Source organism: Monopterus albus, unplaced genomic scaffold, assembly GCF_001952655.1.
Source record: "Monopterus albus unplaced genomic scaffold, M_albus_1.0 scaffold120.1, whole genome shotgun sequence".
Lineage (NCBI taxonomy): Eukaryota > Metazoa > Chordata > Actinopteri > Synbranchiformes > Synbranchidae > Monopterus > Monopterus albus.
Genome location: NW_018128000.1, coordinates 995,794 through 1,003,930, shown reverse-complemented (window position 1 = coordinate 1,003,930; position 8,137 = coordinate 995,794).

Below are 8,137 nucleotides of genomic sequence, written 5' to 3'. Positions count from 1 at the left end.
TGCCTTTACTGTCTTCATTCTGGATAAGCAAAAACCTTTCAAAACCCCTTTTAGAGGAACAAAAAAGTAAATAAAGCAAGAAATCTCAGGAAAATCAACAAATGTCATGTGTACAGATGATGCTTCAATCGTCTAGGAACTGCCTACACACTCTGGCCACACAAAGCCTGACATCCTCCTGCACCTGGAGAAACCCAGGGCCAACTGCACCAGCATAACGTTTGACATTCACTCTGAGGATTTCATCCCGGCACCTCACAGCTGTCAGGGTACCATTGGCTATGGCAATTCTGGTGTTCTCTGGTGAATGAGCTGCATGGTGCTGGGCTGTAAGAACAGATCTCACAAGAGGACATTAAGCCCTCATGCCACCCTCATGGAGTCTGTTTCTGACAATTTGGTCAGAAACATGCACACCAGTAGCTGCTGGAGGTCATTTTGTAGGGTTCTCACAGTGCTCCTCCTGTTCCTTTTTGCACAAAGGAGCAGATACAGTCCTGCTGCTGGGTTGATGTCCTTCTACGGCCCTGTCCAGCTGTCTTGGTGTAATGGGTGGTCTCTCCTTCATGCTCTTGAGACTGTGCTGGGAGACAGGAAGCCTTGTTGTGACTGCATGTGTGGATGAGCCATCTTGGAGTAATCGATCAGTCTCCTGACGAGGAGAGAGCATTTGTCTGGCCACCACATGCAAAACTATACCCTTTTGGGGTTTGGTCTTGCTTTGCCTCTCCATTGCTCCATTGCTCCATTGCACCTGTTGTTGGTTTTCATTTGCAGCAAAGCAGAAGAAACTGATTTACAATCACTTGTGCTTCCTAAAGGGATAGATTGATATCCCCAAAGTCTAACGGACTTGGTGTTTTATACTGTGATGATCAAGTGTTCCCTTAAATTTTTTTTTTATCAGTTTCCATAAAACTTTCCCTGGGAGCCTTAATGTTGTAGTAAAAACAAAAGTTTTGTTGCAGCATCAAAATAATATAACTTTTGCTCCTTGAAGTCTCAGGACTCTTCTATGTGCATCACACCAAAACAGAAAATTCTGCAGCACTGTTTCTTGGAGCTGAAAAATGGGCTACTCCAATGCAAGAAGCCGGTGATCATTTCAGCTGAAAACCTCCATCTCTTGGCCAAATCTGAGACATGAGACTTTGAGAAATGTTGCTCGTCTTACAAGAGCCTCTGGCTTCACAGTTAATGTTGCAAAAATGCAACTTCTGTATAACTTTGATGCAGCTTGTCTTTTTTTCCTCAACTTTAAATCAGAGATGTGTTTGTTTGATAAAAGCTGTAAAGCAACTCCTTGTTTTACCTTCACTTGCAGGTTATGACCAGAGCAAAGCCACAAAACGGTATGAGCACATGATAAACACTGAGTTAAATGTTGTTGTTTGCAGAGGATAAGATGAGGATAAAAGCTAATTTCCTGTTTTCATATGAAGTTCTTATCTGTCTCTCGAGTATAACTCGTAGTGTGGGTGTCATGCAGGAAAAGAAGTGACGCAGTTCAGGGTGAAGATTTTAGCGCAACTTTATCCACATCTGTCTTCTGGTAATAAGTCTCCTGTGGGGTTTTATGGTTTTATTCCGGGGGTTTATAGTCTGGCTTTAAAAATATTTAGCTGGTGGGATTCATATATAGCAGGTAGTTGATAACTATAACTTGGTAAGAATACTTTTTTGTAATCCTTTGGTTCTCAAAATATTCTTATCTTGAAGATAATTAGTCAAACAGCGTGGGATTTGTTGCTGAATGAATTTCAATTTGGCTTCTGCACCTTGGCCTCCTGCAGTCCAGATGTGAGCATGACTATAGAAGTAACAAGCCAAGTCAAACCAAAACAATTTTCCTTCACACATCTGTTTCTTCACTGTCACATAACATGTCAGTCCAAGAAACAGTAATAAAACGGTGGTGAGCCATAGATCAGAGCAATGGTATAAAACCACTTCAAAAGTTGTGTGTGTGTTCCCAGGAGCCTCAAAGAAACTTTTTCTCATCATGACTAATTCCTTAAAGTTGTCTGCTAGTTTGCTGTGTCCATGAGGGAAATCTGATTGTAAACATTCCAATTCATGAGGAAAAAAAATCCCCTATGGGGCTGAGCAATGCAGAGTATGGTAAATGAAAAAGTGATGCCTTGGATGAGCTGTAAACCTCTGAGTGGCTGGAAGACAACAGTGAAACTTCATATTATCCCATACAATTATGAAACTTTCTGGACTGAGCCTCACATGCCCCTGTCCTCACCTGGTGCAACTGTTTTATAAGATGTCTCTGAATGCAGTGAAGAGTGATCCATACTTTAACAAATCCTACAGTCGGAGAACAAGGCTCAGCTCTGCTGTGTGTGTGTGAGACAGCTCTTTGACAACACCTCTGTCACTGTTGGGAAATGAGACTGTCACTTCTCACTTGTTGTTCTTGTTGAAAGGGAAACTTGAAACCCCCTCAGGGTGACAATGACAGTAATGAACTTTTCATGTCTTTCACTTTCCACAGATTTCATTATAAGTGTATAAACTCTTGGATTTCATGAGGCATATTATTTTTGGTTTGAAATCCCTCTCACTGAGACAAGTTTGGAAAAGCTGTCTAATCTAATCTCTTCCTGTTGTTCAGCATTTTAACAAATGAGTTTACTTTGAGGAAAGGTATTCTGTAGCCAACTTTAAAAATGGTCTGGTTCATAAATATTTATTTGAAAAGTGCAGTGCTTGCATTCGGCTGATTTGTTTTGGAAAAAACATCATTACTGGCATTTGTGTTTTGTTTCTTAAACACCAGCGTTTGTACTTTCTCATGCTGTTGTCAGTGTTCTAGCTTTTTTGGTAATATACAGTAAACCAAAACTCTTTTGTAGCTTTAAAGGCTACATCAAACATTTTTCCAAATAAATTACTATTTAACTAAATGACCTCAAACTCACTGAGATTCAGCGAAACTGTGGGCAGGGTGTTAATCCAGCAAATCATTTCTTATTGACTTCTGAGTAAAATGTGATGTGTTGTATGAGGTACATACATAAAGATAAAAATGTATACTTGGTGCACAGAGAGATAGAACAGGCTGCCATTAGGCGCCCCAGGCACCCTGCTAATTAATTCAGCTCGAATCTTATCTAATGTATTGTTAAATGTAAGATAATCTGATGATTACCAGGTGATCTGTAGCTGTCAGATAAATTCAATGAACTAAAGTATATTCTCCTCTGACGTGCAGTGAAGTGAAAGTAACACAATGTAAATACTTTAAATACAACTGAGGTGCTTGTAATGTTCACCACTTTTTTCCCACCTAAAACTTTTCAATAAAAATTCTAGATTAAAAACTAAAGGTCATTGCCCCATACCACAGACAGTGTTGGCACATAAAATAGGAGGTAAGAGTATTTATATTCCAGTTAAAACTGTTTATTTTGTATACAGTATTTTAAACACAGGAGTGTTTAAAGAAGAACAGAAATTAGATACAGACCAAAGACGTCTTTCACAGTTTTAATTGCTAGAAAATGGTAACCGCAGTATGGACTGGATGGCAGCACCCTGACAAAACTGAACTGAGCACGATGAGCAAACTGTGGGTGAAATCTTCAGTCTTTGCAGAAAAGTTGCTTTTGAATGCCTGAATAAAAAGACATAAAGGTTTATTTTGTTTGAAAGTACTTTAACTTTGTCCGACCACACACACACACACACGCAGATTGAATTAAGTTTAAAATACAAATGTTATAGCTCCTCTGAGTGAGCAGTTTGTTTTTCTCCTGGCTCATTGAAGTGACTCATTAAAATGAAAAGTGTCGTCTCACTTGAACAGTCAGTGACACTTTAAAGGGTCACTCCAGCAATAATGTTACTCATCACTACTGCTAGGCTGCTAAGAGATGCAGCGACTTTGGAGAGAGAGTTGCCAAGTCTGAGAAAATAACCCAAATAATGGCATAGTGATGTAGTCAGAATTATCTCGGCTTAGGCGTGAGACTTTTGTATAAAAAACAAATTTAAAAAGCAGGAAACTTATAAACTGGATTTTGACAGCGGGTTAAGGCAAGGCCACTTAAAGGCAAACAAAGACAAAGTTTTCAGATGAGACTTGAAAGCGGCTACAGTTGGGACACTTTTAAGGTCATCGGGAAGTTGATTCCATCTGTTCAGCATAGTGGCTAAAAGCAGCTTTGGCCTGTTTGGTTCTGATTAATGTTCTCCTGAGGATGAATCCTATTTACTTTGGAGATACTACTGAGTAAAAGTTTTGATTGTGAAGAGTATCGGCTGCTTGGTTTCTGTTTCCAGTAAATGAGTTCCATGAAAGTAAAAGGAGCTAGAAGTCCATAAACAAAGCAGAGCTCACACCAAGATCTCACATTTTTTGCAGGAGATTTTTGTTTACTTTTGACAATGTAAAAACATTTGATCACTTTAGGGCAATGCTTTTGACAAATACAGTACTGTATGCGAGTCTGGTGTTACCTGCTGCAGTGGTTTCCTTGATGTGTTTAATCAGTTTTCAACAACAGTGGTATATGGCACAGACAAATGATTCAATCCAGGTTGGAGACTGACAGGCATTAATCATAAGTAGAGGCAATTTGTTCTTGGTTTTAGTCTCTCTATGCTAACTGTTAAAACTGTTAATATATAAAATGACTGGCCATATCCTTTCAAACAACTTACATAAGACATTGCATAACATCAAGTGCAATTATTTCCAGAGAAAAGTGTTTGTCTCTGATGGGTTTATGAACTGAGAATCCCTTCAACTGCTGTTTGATTTACTGGTTTTCTAGTTTCTCTCAAACATCCTTTTTGTAGAGGTTTTCAGTAAGCTCAGTTCTTTTTGGGAGCAAGACACATTTAATTCAGCTGTTATTTTAAGAGAATACCGCACAAGCTCTTTGAGGAAAACACACAAATTCATTCTCATCCCCTGAGAGGGAAAGCATCATATTCTGGCCCTTTGTCTTATTAGAGCCTCTTCAGGCTTTTACAAGAGTTCCCATGTCTTTGGGCCTCCCAGCGGATGTTAATATATCACCAGTGAGTCTGCTGCCTGACCTTTGGCTCTGAGAAGTTTCAACTGAAAACCAAGCAGCGGGGTCAGAGTGGAGGCATACTCCCAGCAGGTGAGGTGGATCACACACTTTCTTTTCTACAAATTCATCCTGGTGCAACCTTAAATGTGTAGATGTTGTTTCTTTGCAGATTTACAGCTATAAATATGACATTCTCTACACCATTCTTGCTGTCTTTTCCTCACGCTGTTGATTTGATGTAGCACACTCTTTTTGCAGCCAACAACTGTGACTGCCACAGTGTTTTCACAGCTTTGATTTTCCAACCAGACCTCATAGTGATGGAGACGGAGCGAACAGCTGGAAGTTGTCCCGCCGTGGGCCAAACTGCTGTCAGGACCTGGCTCCCCTCCAGGATGAGAGGTACGAATGCTCGGCTGTGGTTGACTGTCAGGATCCATTCTGAAAAAAATGGCTTTACAGAGGCTGTAATCTGTGATGTGAAATTTGTTTTGATTCTTTCAGTTCTAATAGTTACAACATAACATACAATGCCTTGCGAAAGTATTCAGCCCCCTTGAACTTTGCAACCTTTTGCCACATTTCAGGCTTCAAACATAAAGATATAAAACTGTAATTTTTTGTGAAGAATCAACAACAAGTGGGACACAATCATGAAGTGGAATGAAATTTATTGGATATTTCAAACTTTTTTAACAAATAAAAAACTGAAAAATTGGGCGTGCAAAATTATTCAGCCCCCTTAAGTTAATACTTTGTAGCGCCACCTTTTGCTGCGATTACAGCTGTAAGTCGCTTGGGGTATGTCTATCAGTTTTGCACATCGAGAGACTGAAATTTTTGCCCATTCCTCCTTGCAAAACAGCTTGAGCTCAGTGAGGTTGGATGGAGAGCGTTTGTGAACAGCAGTTTTCAGTTCTTTCCACAGATTCTCGATTGGATTCAGGTCTGGACTTTGACTTGGCCATTCTAACACCTGGATATGTTTATTTGTGAACCATTCCATTGTAGATTTTGCTTTATGTTTTGGATCATTGTCTTGTTGGAAGACAAATCTCCGTCCCAGTCTCAGGTCTTTTGCAGACTCCATCAGGTTTCCTTCCAGAATGGTCCTGTATTTGGCTCCATCCCTCTTCCCATCAATTTTAACCATCTTCCCTGTCCCTGCTGAAGCAAAGCAGGCCCAAACCATGATGCTGCCACCACCATGTTTGACAGTGGGGATGGTGTGTTCAGGGTGATGAGCTGTGTTGCTTTTACGCCAAACATAACGTTTTGCATTGTTGCCAAAAAGTTTGATTTTGGTTTCATCTGACCAGAGCACCTTCTTCCACATGTTTGGTGTGTCTCCCAGGTGGCTTGTGGCAAACTTTAAACGACACTTTTTATGGATATCTTTAAGAAATGGCTTTCTTCTTGCCACTCTTCCATAAAGGCCAGATTTGTGCAGTATACGACTGATTGTTGTCCTATGGACAGAGTCTCCCACCTCAGCTGTAGATCTCTGCAGTTAATCCCGAGTGATCATGGGCCTCTTGGCTGCATCTCTGATCAGTCTTCTCCTTGTATGAGCTGAAAGTTTAGGGGGACGGCCAGGTCTTGGTAGATTTGCAGTGGTCTGATACTCCTTCCATTTCAATATTATCGCTTGCACAGTGCTCCTTGGGATGTTTAAAGCTTGGGAAATTTTTTTGTATCCAAATCCGGCTTTAAACTTCTCCACAACAGTATTTTGGACCTGCCTGGTGTGTTCCTTGTTCTTCATGATGCTTTCTGCGCTTTAAACGGACCTCTGAGACTATCACAGTGCAGGTGCATTTATACGGAGACTTGATTACACACAGGTGGATTCTATTTATCATCCTTTGTCATTTAGGTCAACATTGGATCATTCAGAGATCCTCACTGAACTTCTTTAGAGAGTTTGCTGCACTGAAAGTAAAGGGGCTGAATAATTTTGCACGCCCAATTTTTCAGTTTTTTATTTGTTAAAAAAGTTTGAAATATCCAATAAATTTCGTTCCACTTCATGATTGTGTCCCACTTGTTGTTGATTCTTCACAAAAAATTACAGTTTTAAATCTTTATGTTTGAAGCCTGAAATGTGGCAAAAGGTCGCAAAGTTCAAGGGGGCCGAATACTTTCGCAAGGCACTGTAAATATGCAACGTTAGTTTGGCCAAATTTAATCAGAATGTAATTATTTTTGTGTTTTCCATATTTGTGCAGTCTAGTTTTGTTCAAACCTAGATTACTATGTAAATCTTATTAGACAGAACAATTACAGAACAGCTGTTTGCTCACAATACACATTTTTCTTAATATATTAAATTTTCCCAGTTTTGTAGAGATATGTGTGGTTTTAAGGTGACTGATTATATTTAATTTTTCATTTACAGTGACTGTCTAAATTGACCCAAACCTGCTGACTTTTTTTGATACCTTTTTTTCAAAAATGAAGCCAAATCTAAAAGCAGGAGGAAAATGTTGCTATAGGATTTAGTGTTTTTGGTTTACACAAATGAGAGATTAAAGGTTTTTTTTTACCTGATGTTTCTCTAGACAGTCTTGTGCTTATTTTTCTTCTGACTGAACTCAGCAGAAACATCCCTCCAGTCTCAGATTCATAAATCCTTTGGATGCATGCAATTTGAGGCTTGTGTTTTCATGTCAATTCATACCAACCAATGAATTTATCTTTAGTTGTTTGTTTTGACTTTGTATGCAATCACACTGCCTGCAAAATTAACTTTCCATTCTGTCTGAACACACAGTAAAAGTAAGGATATCTCAGTCTCTGCTGATTTTTGTCGCTTTTTGAGTCATCAAATCATTGGTGTACCCCTTTAATATTTAAAAAAAACTTTCAGTCATTCAGTAAAATAATTCCTTTGCAAAGGGCCATCTGTTATGTTAGTGTGGTGACAAATGTTTAGAGTGTTTCTAAATGCTGTTGCTAGAGTACAGTATGTCCTCTGGATCAGGGGGTTTATTAAATGGACTGTTTTTGATCTTACTCCAGCTTTTCCAGGGGTTCAAGGAACATAATTTATTGAGAAATACAGTGGTGTCTTACTGGAAATCCTTTAACACATTTCTAACCTT